Raw genomic sequence first — 16,749 nt, 5'->3', positions numbered from 1 at the left:
GCGTTAAATTGTAATAGCATGCTTTACACATTAATCCCACAATACAAGATGCATTCATAATATCCTTTCATTACCATGACATGGGCTTATGAGCCTCTTATAAATCTCAAGATAAGACAATGCAAACTACTAGACTCAAGTTACCTGCAAAAATTTTAGGGGCCAAATCAGAGGAACTATGGCTGACGAACAACTAATTAGTCTACTAGAAAACATCAAACTTAATGGTGCCGTCCAGGTGCTTACTACCTTGGTCATTAAGTCATATAAGCAAATTCAAATAGAAGTATTTAAAAAAAGGGGTTTGGATTTCAACTTTAAAATTAATGGCATAAGATGTTATTTTAAATTGAACACAATATTTTAATATACAATATTTTAATATAACTTAATATACCAAAAAAGTAAATCAATAAAAAATTAAAATTGTATAATTATGATTATAAAAAAATTAAATTATCTTCAAATTCATGTAGTTAACTTTTAATATATAACGTAGCTTCTACATTCTTAAATAAAGACATTATTGATACGGAGTAAAAAAAAAATTCCCAGTACTAAAACTTGATTAAGAAGAAACAGGTGTTTAATTAATTAAAAATTAGTGAGAAACTCAACTTTCAGGTTTCACTTTTGAGGTTTGTTTCCTTCTCAAAAAAAAAAAAAGAAGGGTTTGTTTGTATAATTGTATTGTGTTTGTGCATTTTGTGCTTTGGCCGAGTGATGGTCTACAGCTAGCAAGCATTTGAATGATTTTTTATTTATTTAATCGTTGTGACAGCCTTGGCCGGTTGGCCCTTGACCCTTGTGGTGACTTGTCTTGTCTACTGTCAAGCACAGCAGTACTGATGGTCGTGATAGACATTTGAGTATATTATTATTAGATTTGGTAGGATTCACATAGTTGCAATACCTAATCAATGGCTGAGATTGAAAGATTGAAAAAATAACTTTCAATCTCAGTTATTAAATAAAATATATTTAAAAAGAGTAAAAAAGTTAAAGTTAAAAAGTTAAAAAAATTGTGAGGGAAGTGGAGGTATTGCACCAGGTGCAATATCCTAGGTATTGCATCTGATGTGAATCCGATTTGGTACTTTATGATCTATGCAGTACCATGGTGTAATTAAAAAAAAATTTAGTGAATTTTTTTTAACACGCTGGGTCATGGGTTATTCGGATTGGGTCGAGCAGACCCAAAAAATATCGGGTTGGATTATGGGTTAACTTGTTTTTGCTTCGAATAAAAAAAAATCAAGTTTAAGTCAGGTATTTTTGGGGTTGGGTTAGAAAATTCTGACCCGTATTGTCATGTCTAGGTAAAAGACGTGATTGATATGAAGTAAGAATTTTTTTTCCAATGCAAAAACTTGATTCAGAAGCAACAGTGGTTATCAGAATGCTCATGAGATCCCGTGCTATTAAAGAGAGCACTGAAAACTGATTGTAATGCTCTTTCCACCGAGAGAGAACTTCTAACTTTGAATTTTGTTTTTTTGTTAAGTCTAGGCTCTTCTAAATACAAGTTCAACTGAGATTTTTTTTTGTTTTGGTACTATGACCACTTTCATAATGATCAAATTCCTAATCATTAAAAAAAATTGTAATGAAAAATAATACCATACAATATTACAATCATTATTATTAAAAAACATAGAACAACATTCAGCTGAATCCTAAATGAGAATTTTTTTCTTTTTTCTTTTTTAATGGTTGTCTTGAGTAACGAAACCAATGCAACCTCACAAATATTAATTTCGAGAATAGTTTATACCCTTAGGCTCTAATTAATCCCTTTACCAATTTAGCACCTTCAACTTAAATAAAAATATACTAAATAAGTGTTAGATTAAAAAAAAGACACTAATTTCTAGATCTATCAAAGTATCAATATGATATTGTAATGCATAAATATTGTAACCTTTTTCGATAATCTGCATCAATACTGTACCTATCTCTGATTCTCAGTATGTAGATTGAGATTGATTGTGCATTTTTGGTAGAGAGGAAAACTTGGAAGATAGAAGAAAGTGTGGAAGGAAAGTAAAGATAGAAAAGTGAGAAAAGAAAAAGGATTGTTTACCACTATACGTCTAAGGGCTTGTCCGTTGTCTTGAGTCTTGACTCAGTTGACTGATGAGTGACGGCTCTTGTCCCTTGTGTTGTGTGTAACGTGTTGTAGGCAATTGGCAGGCAAGCACAGTGACAGAAGCTAGGCTAGCTAGCTCTTGTTGGTACTTTGGGTGAATTTTTTCTTTTTCTTTTTGCTTGGTGGTATTTTGATGAATTAAATAGTTATTTTTCATAATATATTAATTATTTGTTTTGATATATTGTGCTTCATGCACCAGTATCAGTATATGTAATTAAAATATATTTTTTAGTGAATATTTTTAACGGAGTGGGTCTTGGGTTATCCGGATCGAGTTGGGTCGGATTGACCTATAAAAAATTGGGTTGAATCACTGATCAATCTATTTTTATTTCGGGTTAAAAAAATTAAATTCAGAACAAATATTTTCTAGATTAAATCAAAAAATTCTAACCCGTATTGTCATGTTTACCAATAAGGTTGCCTTCGACAAATCTACGTTTGTATTGGTTTTCCTTCTACTAATATTTTGACCCTAGTTTCTCGTTTTTTTTTTTTTTTTTTTTTGATAAACCCCTAGTTTCTCGTTTGGAGGATCTCATTTGATGCTGCTTTGATGGAAGGCTGCCAAGGCCTGTTCGTTGATCTACCTAGTTGTCTTATCTAAAGTCTAAATAGTTGTCTTATCTAAATTGTCTAGCATTTAAAAAAAGAAAAACAATGCCATTTTTTTTTTCTTATTTACTCTCAGCCATACACGTACCCGGTACCCTGAGACTGATTTATCTAACTTGTCTCTTATTCTCTTTATTAGACTTTTGCTCTCATACTCAACTCACTCAGTCACTTAGCTCAATCACATACTCACCTTCATTTTCTTCCAAACCCTAATCCCGCCAAACAAATATTAAAGTTTACCTCTCAATCTCAGATTCTCAGGCTCCCACCTAACCATTTTTCTCTAATCTTTTGCCCTCAGTTAGTCTCCTTCTCATCTCCGTTCTCCACCGTGGCTCTGCCACTATGTAGTTGTCTTTGGTAACCCTAACCCCTAATTTTTTTGGTTTTATTCTGAGTTCACTGAATGTTACTTGTTGATTCTAATTTTTGTTTTTTTGGGGTTTTTTTCTTGTAATTTCAGGGGTAATTTAAGAGATTCAGTTTCAGCCTAGTAAAGGACTAAATCTCAAAGGCTTAAAGAGTTCCTGGGTATTTTCTCATACTATTTATAATATTTTTTTTGAGTTCACTAATGTTTGATTTTTTTTTTTTTTTCTATGCTGTTTGATTTTGTTTTAAGGGTTATTTTCTCTTGTTATGGTTGAGACTTGATACTTTATAATTGTGTGTTTGATTTGGAATGTTGTGACAGGTTTAGATTTATTAATATGTGTTAATGTGTTTAATAAACACATGTTTAATTTGATAGGTTGAGAGTTAAGTCATATTATAGTTGAGACTATACTCTATAATTGTGTATTTGATTTGGAATGTTGTGAGTCTTGTGACAGGTTGAGATTTTGTGTTCTTGTGGTTGAAACTTGATAAAGAAAGGCTCAGTTCAAAAGAAGTAAAAATGGGCTCAAAATGCTATTTTTTAAAGGCCCAAAACTTAGAATAGTAATTTTTAAAAGTCCAGCCCATATAACCGAACGAATCTCACCGAGCCGTTAAGATTAACCAACAAAGAAATTTAATATGGACCTTTGGTCAAATTTTTTTGAAAGGAAACATTTGTAAGGTTAAAGGTTTTAATAAACCTGAAGTCAATTTTTTATCTATTTAGTTTTTTTAGTGGAGAGTTTTATAACTAAGCTGATATTTGTTAGTTATTTAAATAATTCGATTATAAAAACATTTCCTTATTTAAATTTTCTTAACCCCCCCACCTATAACATTAAAACACCCTTGATCACTGAGATTTTGATACTGATTGCTTTGCCAGTTTTGGTATTTGCAATTCAAATTTTGAGAACTGAGACTTCAAGGAAGGCGATTACATTCCTCTCTTCTCTGTGAAATCTCATATTTTCAACGTTTGCTTATGATCTTCTATTTGAACTCGAGCTTGGAATTTTTTTTTTTTTAAATTCTTTTGATTTGGTTCTGAGCTTCACTTTGGCTGCTGAGAATTTCTCCTTTTCTTTTTTATCTATCGAATTTGTGCTAAGAATTTGAAAAATTAAAGAAATGAAGTTTTGGGTCTCAATATCTTGATTTTGTTTAAGAAACTGTTTGCTAAGTAAATCATTTATCCATTGTTAGTCATAGAAAATATTCAGTGACACATATTCATATTTTGATTTTGAGCTTCAAAGAGAAATCTTTATAGATTGTTTTTTTTTTCCACTTGCAGTGAGGCAAATTCTTCTCCCCATGTCTGGCATTACATATGGAGCTCGCTTCGTCCTCCTCAATCTTTGCATCATCCTCCTCCAACGACGTTCCTGATCACTCAATAACAAGGGTCACAAAAATTTTGATCTCTATGTCTGATGATCTTGATGATAAAACCCTGTTCAAGGCCACTGAAAAATTAGTAACGGCTGAATGGAGGGAAGCTTTCATGGCCTTCACTCCGGATAGACGACTGGGCTGGATCAAGTATCTGACTAGGTCATCCTAGGGGAGTTTGTTCAGTTGCTTTGTATGGTTTAGTGGGGGCACATTGTATTGTGCTAAGGAACAATTATGTTATTATATTTGAATATGTATGTTAATGACCGTATTATTTGGTGGTTTTTTATGTTTATTACCTTCTCTTGTTACAAACAGTCTGTGATACTGACTTATTATTGTATAAAAAAACTTGTGACTTATCTGCACTATATCTGCAAATTGTAAGCCCCTCCCCTTTTTCTTTTGTTCTTTATTTATTTCTTTGAAGTGTGGTGTTGGGTTTTTTTTGTTTGATTAGAAAGTTTTAGGATTGGTGGTTTACTGTTCTCGGCTATTATAGTATTTTGGGTTTCGAGCATCAAATCAAATTTTAGGGCTTTTGCTTAAAAGAAAGAAAAAAAAAAATTGAAACTTGTTTGGTGCTTGTATTGACTCAGAATGTTACTTTTTGTATCTCATTGAAAGTTAAGTTTTGGATTTGGGGTGGACAACTTAAGTGAATTGCTGTTTAAGGTGGAAAAAATGTATTCAAAATTGAGGGTCAAAATTTTGTGTCCTTATTTTTCATTGTCTATGTTTATAAAGTTAGTAAATTTTTTGGAGAAATAGTTGGAAGTTTGAGATTGTTTTGGTTTTTAAAGGAGGTGGAAGTTAAGAAATTTTAATGAAGTGGATTTGATTATAACATGCTTTGTGTTTGTTGTTTAGTGACTTGTCTCATTTAATATTTTTCCCTCATAAATTGGCAACGTGATGATAGATAAAGTTCTTTGGGCTGCAGAAAGTGCTCTAAATTTTGAACAGGCAAGACTATACAAATTTAAAGAGGTAGATGAAAGAAACCAGGCTTTGAGGTTGACTTACAATAAGGTATTGCTGACACTACAGGGGTTAAGTTTTGAAAAACTGGAATTAGTATATATATTTTCCTAAATTTTATTTGGGCCTTCTATATTGAAAAGGCTAACGTTATTACTTATTACTCACCTAGATACTGCTATTGTAGATTAGAATTCTGATATTGTGTCTGTTATTTTATTGAAGTCTAAGTTATAGGCTATGTGACTTCACTTGCTTCCTTTATATCGGTAGGTGATGTGGTCTTATTTTTTGTTAGGATTTGAGCAACTATGAAAAGCTTATTAAAAGGTCGATAAATCAAATACATAGGTCAACGAAAGTTGTCAGGTGAGATAGAATTGATTATTGCTGCATTCTAGCGAAACTTTTCATTATCAATGAATTTTTTTTTGGTTTGTCTTTATTATCTGTATTACTTTATCTAAATTTTTTTATCATGATGAGTATTATAATGGCATCAATGTTTTCACTTCACCCCAGCGAATTGCAGCATGTCACTGATATGAAGGACCTAGTTTTTGCTTTACTTGTTTATAAAGGTCCAAGGTTACAACCAATTTTGTAACTAAATTTTGAATTTTGTCCCCAAAAGAATTAATTTGAGGCCCAATTAGTCTAAAATGGACTAAAGGAGGACCAAAATTGACCAAATTAAACCAAGTGGAACAAATTGGACTAAAATAGACCTAATTGGATGGAATTGAACAAAATGGGGTAGAATACTTGAATAGTTGAATGTGCTAGCAAAATAGCATTGTTTGGTTGGATAATGATTAAAGACATCAAATTTGATGAATTCCAAGGCTTTGGAGATGTTCAGAGAAACTAGTGACTAGTGTTGATTGAATTGGTCCTTTCCTTCAAATTTGGTAAACTATTCTTTTATAAGAGCCAACCCCCAAATATAAACCTCATCTCTTCTCACTTTCCAGTTCCCACTACGTACATTGGTATCTCTTCTCCTTTTTCAAATTGAAAAGGTCAAAAAACCAAGTTCTTTCACGTTCTATTCACCCTCAAATGTAGCAGTCTTAGTCCATAAGTCTTCTTTTTCTTTTTTTACACCACCAAAATTTTGTGAAACTACCCTAAAATTAAACAGTTACAAACTTATCATTTTTCTAGATTATCTAATTTTAAGGTTTTCTCTTTTTTTAAGCAAAACTTAAAACACTAACTTTCAAATTTTTAGCGCATTGAACTTTTCAAAATTTACTAATTACAAACTTTTAAAAGATAATTTATAAAATAAAAAATAAAAAATAACTTCTCATTTGTCATCTATATATATATACTTATTGTTTAAAAGCCTTCAAAGTTGTGAATACTAAGTTATTAATTTCCCAAAATACTCTCATATTCAAGTGTTTTCAAAAGTACTAGCCTAAGAGATAGAACCGTGCGCATTGAACAAGATGGTGGTAACCACTCAAAAATTGTTATGGGTGACCTTTGTGATTGTCCTCGCATTTCCTACTGAGGGTAGAATGCTTTCAACGGATCAAGAAACCAACTCGGTGCATGTTGAGAATGGAAAAAGGGTTCATTTTCAAAGGCTGAGATTTGGGATGCTGCCAAGAAGTGTCCCTGTTCCTCCATCTGGGCCTAGCCGTGGCCATGATCCACTTGGAAGGATCAATTTTGAGATGCTGCCCGGAAATATCCATGTTCCTCCATCTGGGCCCAATACGTATCGCTCTCCTCCCCCACCCATTTGGCACTAAGAATGTTGGATCCCTAAGAACTAAGCATTTTATTTGTTTCAACTCAGCAATGCCCGGCACCTACTCTACTATTTTATAGTTTAATAAGTTATAAACTTTCTTATTCTTAGTATTTGCTTTCTCTCTCTCTCTCTCTCTCTCTCCTAATATGTCAACATATAGCACAAATGCAATTCTAATAATAAATTGCCAAGGTTATTATGAATTGCCAAGTTGTGGGCTAAACAATTTGATTGTTTGGGAGTGTCCAATTGAAGAAAGAATATTGCTATTATCTAATGAGATTATGAATCTTCCAAGGGCTAGAGAAAAATAATTTGTGTCCCCTTCAAAAAGTACATAATTCCTTTGGTGCTGTAACTTCGATTTTCCAATTAAATTCAACCACATTGTTGTATTGATTAATGCAGCAAAACTAAAGCTATTTTTCCCAAAGTCAATTAAGTTTCAACCATATACTTTATTAGTCAATACAAATACATGATTAACTTTAATTTGAGAATCTAAGATGTGACACCAAAAAAACTATACTAAGTTTTACCTACACAAAAATTTACACATATATACCAATGAACAATTGTTTTGAATGTGAAAGCAGCTAAGCAAAGAGACTTCAATCAAAACATTGTTGAAAATTCGAAACCCCACTTTGAATCAAATAGCGATGGAAATGGATATCATTGAAGAATAAGGGTTTTAAAATATCTGAATAAAGAAAAATGGTAAAACACCTACCTTTTTTTTTTTTTTGAGAAGAGTAAAACACCTACCTAAGTTATGGATTCAAATTGAAATTACTTGGACCGTCCGATTGGATATGCTAGTGGTGACTGATTGATTGATTGCGAGCTATTTCTCTTCCTCCAATTCTCACAGTATTGACTTCACGCTATGATCAAATTCGCTTTGGTTAAGCAAGTAGTGAAGCACTCAATAATATACAAGTTACAACACATTGGATTCTTTACTATGCTCAACGACTTGTCGTTTATCCAATATTTTAATGATGGTTGATTACAGGCATGTCTAAAGTCTAAAATCTAAATAAATATTTCATTATAAAATAACTCCCGCCCCCCCCCCTCCCTCCCGGACTCCTTTTGTTTGCTTCAATCTCTTTGCAATAAACCTATAAATGAGATAAATTGAGTACTAAAAGTTCAAGATTGGTTAAATTTGGTTCATTTTTTTGTTAACACAAGTTTGAACTTATTTACAAACTATTTGATTTTTTTCTTTTCTTTTCCCATATATAGTAAATACTACAATTAATTATTTTTTCCTTTACAAGTAAATGCTAATACTTAATAACTAAATTATAGTTGAAATTTTATGGTTTGAATATATTAGATAAAAAAATTTTTGTTTAAAATCTTATAAAAATTAGGTTTATTAACCTCGTATTATTAAAAATTATAAATATGAGCTTATTTATAGACTTCCCCAACCAAATCTCAACCCTATATGAGCATATTTCAAACATGTATTCATATAAATTAATATATAATATTACATATACTTTAAAGTTCAATTGAGTCTTATACTCATGAGTTTGTTCATGAGCATGTTATAATGTTTGAGCTCGACTTATTTAATAATTGAGCTTAAGCTTAGACTTAAGGTTGACTCATTCGCTAAATAAATAAATATAAACAAGTTTTTTCTCAAATTAAGCCTAAGTTGTTCATAAATAGTTTAGTTTAATGACAGCCCTACTTCGCAAATATATATATATATATATATATGCATGCAAATATTTTACCAAATTTGAAGGAAAGGACCAATTCAATCAACAATAGTTTCAGTGAACACCTCCAAAGCTTGGAATTCATCAACTTTAATGTCGCTATCCAACCAAACAATACTATATTTTTTGCACAGTCAAGTATTCATTAACTTGCCTCACCCTCCCTTAAAAATTACCATGATTTTTAAATAGAGTTGTGGTGTGTCTTTGTGTTAGAACCTCTTTCCCTCTCCCTTATATGTGTGTGTTTGTTAAAAAAAAAAAAAAAAAAAAAGTAATCTACTCCCTTCGAGTGCCTTGACAGGTGACTCTCTGGCTGCTTCATTAGCAGTAAATTTGGTAAATCAGTAAAATGTCACAAGTTCAAGTTGGTAGTTTTTTTCCCATTAAAGAAGAAGAAAAAAAAGTAAGTAGCTTTTTAAGGCAATTCCAAAGTGTTATCTGATGCTATTTTTGACTCTGACGCCATCCATTGGTCCAGTGAGCAGACAAGGACAATACCATCAAGTTTCATGTTGGAATTATCCACAATTATATTACTATCAAATGACTTCTCAAAAAAAAAAAAAAAATACTATCAAATGTGAATACAAAAAGAATTTAAATGAAAAAGGAAACCAACCAAAATAAATAAATAAAACAAAAAAGAATGTGAAATAGGTTACCAGCAAATGTTACGGTAGTTAGCATCATATGTAATGTTATTTATACTTAATACAAATATTTAAGGAATTAAAACGAAAAAGGAAATGAATTATGATGACCTTTTATATCAAATTAAAAATTATATATATTATTTAATAATTATGGTAGTTATTAATAGGAATTTATTATAATTTTATTTGAACGTGGAACTTGCCTTTACAGCTGGTCAGACCAGTAAATTAAGTGCCAGCCCTTTTGCCCTGGACTGCCTTAAGGGTTTATTTATTTATTATTATAAATTACTGTATTATTCAAGACTTTGAACTAAAAAAGTGATTGTTACTGATCAAACTGGCTGATTTATGATCTTTCATTCATTTGTGAATGTTGTAGACTTGTAGTTGCTGCTTCAGCCTCTTTAGATAGAGGAGGGTTTTCCCTATTCTTGAGGAGCTGTACACAAGAATCATTCCCTTCTAATGCTAATAAAGCCTTATTGTTAAAGAACTCAAATTCTTGTTTTATTCATGGCATTCGTTTTGGTTATAATTCTTCACCACAGAAGTAACTAATACTTTTGGATCTTGTTTGTATTGATTTACCAATTGGAGTGAAAAGGCATGTGAAATTGTTAAGATTTTCCATGATCCTCATTGCCCTCAATCTGTCGGCATGGCAGCATTTGCAAAGAAGGTAATTTCATAAATCTGGCCAAAGGCATGCTCTTGTGTTCTACCTAGATTCAGTTTTTGGTTGGATTGTTCATAGAATGGCAGAAACAGACAGAAAGTTTTGGAATGTGCATGTTAACATGCTTAAAGTTGGAAAATGTGGGATTTTATTTGGTATCTGGAAAGAGTTCAAAAGATTTTTTTTTGGTTGATAATATGATCTTATGCTTTTGACTTTTGAGGTGTTGAAATGCTTTATTTTTAGCAATGTGCAATTTACAAAACCCCAGCTCTCTTGACATGGTGCTATTGTCACACCTTTCCTTTATCCCTCCCTTCATCTCTGAAAGCAAAAGAAGCTTACCAAGAATGATTGTTTTGGCAGACAGAAGTACAGGGTTTCCAGAACACAAATGGCCTTAAAGAAGGTTGGGCATGGATGGCAAGGTTCTTAAATACTCTGCCTGTCAATAGAGATACAACGGTTGCACTGAGTGCCTTCCTGAAAGAAAGTTGATACAGAAACGTGATGCCATTTGCAAAACAATATTTGAAAGCCCTTTTGAAGTTTTTTTTTTTTTTTTTTAAATTATTATTATTATTTTTTAAATTAATTAATTAATTATTATTATTTTTAAAATTATGTTTTTACAGATGGCAGGGTTTGCTCTCTTCAGAAAATATAAAACTCGGTTCATCAAAGTACTAAGCTACATCTGGAACAACTTTCTACAAGAATTGAAAGCAGTGGAGATCCAGCTCGTGAAGATCTAAAGTTAAGTGCAACAATCAGGGACATTCAAAACTACATGGAGGATAAGTTGTTCCTTAAGGAGCCAGAGGAAAGGGCCCTGATGGGTGGTGCATTGCTATCAGATGTTTTTCTGGTATAACTAGATTACCAAGAATTTGTTACTTGCTTTTAGATAAGATAAAATTTCGACACATGACGTCTATTTTATGATGATTGCTTTTCTCACAGACTAAGACACTCATTGGTTTTTGGTATAGGTAGGGTTTGAATCCCAAATATCTTATTTGATAAAAAGAGACTTTACCATTTTAAGAATTTGTTACTTAGTATTTCATCTGTCATATATTTTTTTGTAGGATTAACCGAGTTTTGAATTATACAACTTTGAATTATACAACTTTTTAAAAAATGGTAAAGCTCTTTGGGATTGATGGATGTTTAAATTTTAAAATAATATGTAAGCAAGAAGTAATGGGTGGAGATCTGGGATGTTCCATATGGTAACTACCAAATGGCCTTGAATTTTAGATAATTCATTCCACGAGCAACGAAGACTATGGATAAATTAGCAGATTGTTTGAAATCTTCCAAATTTCTCTAAGAGTTTAAAATCTTCCAAATTTCTCTTAATTTTCGAAATTATCCTTTCTATCTATGACCAATCCAATAAATTACCAAAGTCAAAAGTTTAAATTCCTTGGCCAATTTTTTGTTATTGCTGTTTTGTTTCTGATGTTGCTGCTAATGCATGGATATTTAATTATATTTTCTTACTGCAGTCGGCATTGCCTGCGACAAAGCTTATTAGGCTTCTTTACAAACATGAAAAACCATCTTTTATCTAGTTACCTGAGCCTCATAATTTTCCAAATCTCTTATAGTACAATTGAGAAAGTATTATTTTAGTCCCCTAACAAACACCTATTATGTACATTTCCTAGAACGTGAATTAAGATAAGTTGCAGGTTTCTAATCTTTGCACAAAATATGATCTAGCCAGAATCATGATTATAATATTCAGTAAAAAAGCAAAATATTGGATACCTTCTCAGATGTGGTCCGATGAATTGCTTCATCAATTAGTTTCCTTCAAATGAAAAAATAAACAAATGTTTCAATTGGGTATTTCAGTATTTGTATACACTTATATATGTGCTTCAACAAATAGATTGAACTTTCTGTACATACCTTCCTTTCAGTGCAGAAGCCAAACAATTGGCTTTCTTTTCATAAAGATGCACTTTTGAAGCAGTATGTTTCTTCACAGTAGTGGAAACACTTCCAGGTAGAAAATTCTTCTTATGTGAAGAAGGCACCATTGGTCTATGAAGCACGGGTGTGTTTCGGGACTCGGGTGCGGGTGCGGGACTCGACAATTTTTGAAAAAGTAGGGTGCGGGTGCGGGTGCGGCGGGACTCGGCTATTAAAAAATTATTAAAAATATTTTTATTTATATTTTCTATATATTTTTACTATTAAAATATTCTTAAAAAACACATTAATATACTTGATTCACAAAACGAAGAAAGAATAAGACAAGAAACGCATCTGAGGTCAGAATTTCGGCCTCTCCAGCGATTTTCAAGGCCGATTTCGGCGGCCGTATCGGTCGCCGGCCGATATGGCCCGATTCTGGCCGAATCAGCCCGGTTCTGCGTGAATTGAAGCCGATTCAGCGCGAATCGAGCCGCGTCGGCGCAAATCGAGCTGAGTCGGCGCGAATCTGAGGAAAAAAAAAAAAAAAAAAAAACGCAGACGCGGCACCAACGCGCGGTCAACCGCGTCGGACGCCACGTCCCGCGTCGTGCCGCGTCGGACTCGAGTGCGGCACCCTCCCAGCCGCGTCCGTGCATTCTAGCCATTGGTCTTGTTGAACTTTTGGCTTTCTTTGTGGAGTCCACTGCACCCCGATTGATACCTAGACAAGACCGAGATGCTAAACTTACCATGTACACAAAATCTTGGCAAAAGGATGGGTTCTACACACACAAAAAATGAAGTACTTAAAAAAAAGTTCAGAAATCTATAAACTAAACAGCTTCATTAGGTGAAAATTAAAAGCATTACCAAGCAAGTGATCATTAAAATTCTGTCAGCCCACCCAAAGATTCTTTTAACATGTGAGTAAGCTTGTTTTCCCGGTAAGGTACGTGGCTCTCGTTGGCATTCAGTGAATAAACAACATTATGTATGGCATATATGGACCGATTAATTTTGGTACTTTCAACAAGATTAAGGCCATCAGCACTCTTTCTTCCGGCATCCTCATACCTGACAAAAGGCGGTAAAGCATCAACCAGGGTTTAAAAATAATAAAAATTATAATTTCAACAAAGTGCTAAATTTGGGATGTCATTAGAAAACCTGCCAAGTCAACGAAATTCATCTTGCCTACAAGACAAATGTCATCATTTTTACTGGCAGACACAAGATGTATTATTAAACCCCTATGGCTCCTGTGAGGAAGTTCACTTGCTATTTTTAGAATTGATTTACGCGAAACACACATGTTGGCAAGTAGTTTGTGAAATTCTGTAACAGATTTCACGGGAACCTGGAAAGATAAAAAAGAGGCATTGCAAATAGTGTTACATTAAACACATCATTACATTGTCATCTAATTATATTAATAGGAAAAAAGCTTATGACTTGCCTGAGAAAGTCCTTTATGTTGAATTTTGCCTTTATTTTCCAATATAGAAACTGTTGGCTGTTTTTGATCCTCCCTCAACTTTTTGGTCGATTTTTATTTTTATTTTTCTTGCATCTCTATTTTAGCTTGATAAAGTTTTGTATTCTTTAGAACTCTATTTTGGTTTATGGGATTTAGTTTTGTGTTTTAAGGTTTTTTTTATTTTTTATTTTTTATTTTTTTATGTCTTTGATTGTTAAATATTATCATATTGCATATAAATAATTAAAAATAGTATATAAGAATGTACTATTATTATATTACATAGAATTATTTGGATAAGTTAGTGTTTATTGTTATGTATTTTTTTTTTCTCATATCATTTTATTTAACATTTAAATTCAACCACATCCCCCATATATATCATTAAATTATTTATATTTCCACTCCTTTTTTATTTTAAAAAATTTTAAATATAATATTTTGCCTAAATTAAATAAATAAAATTGTCCACATTAAGTGGAGTAATGATATGGAAACACTCATTCTCACACACAATGCATCAAAGGAAGAATGAAATACAAAACAAATCAAGTTAGAAACACTAAATTAAAAAAAAAAAAAAAACTAATAATGCATATTTAATGTCATTGAATCATCATCAAATTTTGGAAAACGATAGGTTGCCAATGGAGAGAGAGAGAGAGAGAGAGAGAGAGAGAGAGAGAGAGAGAGAGAGAGAGAGAGAGAGAGAGAGAGAGAGAGAGAGAGAGAGAGAGAGAGAGAGAGATGGTATAGAAAAAAACCAACACAAAGTAATAAAGAGTAGATAAAGAAAAAAAAAAAACCAAACGTCAATTAGTAATTGTTGATTGGAAAACAAAGAGGTTGTAAGGAGAAGTAAAAAATAAAATAGAGATTACCGTGTGGAGAACGTTAAAAACTTTACAGTGTAGTAACATAAACCGTTAAATTCACTTAAAAAATTAAATCAACAATCAACAATTAAATACAATCATGGTACTAAATTTAAATTTAAAAATAATCAAATTCTAACTATGGAAACCATATTAATCATAACTAAAAAAGAGATATTTTCTGAAAAATATTTTTTGGTGTTTGGTTGTATTCTTGAAAATATTATAAAAAATACATTTTCTACTTGTTGCTCCCATTTTCTCACATTTTCTCAGCTTTCAAACAAATATATAGCTTTAACGCAACCAAAAATCAAAATAAAAACATTTTTTATTCACAAACTCGTCAGATTGGGAAAGAGAGAGAACGAGGGAAAGAGAGGATAGGAGTCAATGGACGATGGCGGCGGCTAGATCGGGTGGGTTTGGGGGTGGAGTGGAGTGGGTTGGTAATCGATGGCGGCCAGATCGGTGATCGGTGGTGGCGGCCAGATTGGTTGTCAAGATCGGTATTGAGGTTGAGGCTTTGGGTGCCGAGATTGGTGGTTTGATCTAGAGGTGGCAGCGACGGCGGGAGTGGGTGGTGGGTGGTGGGTTGTAGATCGGTGAGATCGGTGGTGACAAGATCGGTGGTTCGATCTGGTGCTTTCTCTCTCTCTCTTTGGGTTGTTGAGTTCTAAATGAGGCTGGAAATCATTTGAAGGTAAAATGATTATGTAATTGGTTTTACAGAGTTGCGGTGCCTATTTTACAGTCAACTGAAATTGGTTTTCAGTTTGACCGAATTTTCATGTGCATCCAAACACCCTTAAGGGTGTAAAATATTTTCCGGATTTCCTTTACCACCGAAACAAACGCAGCCTAAAACATCAAACTTTGTATGAAATCCCATTGCTCAATGTTCTAGTTTAGCCAAATATCCACTAAAACATCCAATTCCTTTTTTTTTTTTTTTTGATTTATTGGGCTGTGAGTGTAATAGTTGTTTTGTTTTTTTTTTGGAACTTGATTTTTTTTTTTTAATAAATTGGGTTATTGTTTTTTTTTTTTTGGTTATTTGTTACTTTTTTATTTTAATTAGCCATAATTTTTTAACAAGGGTGTATGAATAAATTTATACAAACTCACTTTTTCCATTCCTCCATTTTTCCACTCTCAACTAAAAAAAAATGAGAGAAATTAAAATTTTTTCTATCCTCCCACTTTTCTACCCCTCCAACCAAATAAACCCTAAACCTACTCCTCCATCCAATAGCAGTTTTAGAAATTCTTTTTAGGGTAGTCATTAAAAACAATTAAATTAAAAAAATTAATAATAATAAAACTTGAATATATTAATGTCATGAAATAAAAACATACAAAAATACATAAAATATTAAAATTTTTCTTTCACAAGTTTTCATATTTGAAATTGTGGGGCCCAATAATTCAAGGACCAAGCCCGATTGCTCCTGGAAAATCCGAAGGCCCAGTCCGAGGAGAGCTGTGGCCCAAGCTCTACAGTACAGAGCACAAAACAATTTTGGAAAGCAGCCGAGGACAGTTTGGTCCTCGGCAGATCCTGAATCCCACCGAAATAAAGGGGTAAAATTGGTATAGGGACGAATTTGTAAGGAGATCCAAAATATCTTGGGGAAGTTATCCTTACTACCCTTCCAGATAAGACCCAACACATGACAGAGCCGTACTCTGCAGCCTTATCAACCATACCCAACAATTCTGGGATTAGACTGATGGGACAAATATCAGTCTTGTAAAGATTGACCCTACACGTGGACGAAGGACAATTAACACAGACGAGTATAAAAGAAGAAAGCAAGTAAATCTAAGGGGGATCCCATCCCACCTCCGAAAAAGGAGGATCACATGGGAGAGAACATCTCAACAACACCGGACTTCACTGAAGAAAGTCCGTCTTTGGATGACCGGGGTTAGGCCTCAATGGTCCTCGGATCAACTCCGAGGAGTCCCATCCCATATGGTGCGACGTCTTAGGGCTTAAATGTTCAGGCCCAACACCTTTTTCTACCTGAATTCCTCTAAAACCAGGATCGGACATCGCCCCGCGACCAGCGGCTAGCTTTTTA

General features: G+C 33.0%; 1 long non-coding RNA gene across 1 annotated transcript; it reads left to right on the top strand.

Annotated features, from left to right (window-relative positions):
* The first annotated feature begins 2,897 nt into the window (after nucleotides 1–2,897).
* On the top strand, nucleotides 2,898–4,920 carry LOC115960536. Its single transcript, XR_004085198.1, has 3 exons — nucleotides 2,898–3,130; nucleotides 3,234–3,301; nucleotides 4,449–4,920. It is a non-coding gene; the product is annotated as an uncharacterized LOC115960536 (long non-coding RNA).
* The last annotated feature ends 11,829 nt before the right edge of the window (nucleotides 4,921–16,749 follow it).

Source organism: Quercus lobata, chromosome 9 (assembly GCF_001633185.2).
Source record: "Quercus lobata isolate SW786 chromosome 9, ValleyOak3.0 Primary Assembly, whole genome shotgun sequence".
NCBI lineage: Eukaryota > Viridiplantae > Streptophyta > Magnoliopsida > Fagales > Fagaceae > Quercus > Quercus lobata.
Note: the sequence above shows the minus strand (reverse complement) of the source record. Positions and strands in the feature narration are given on the sequence as shown.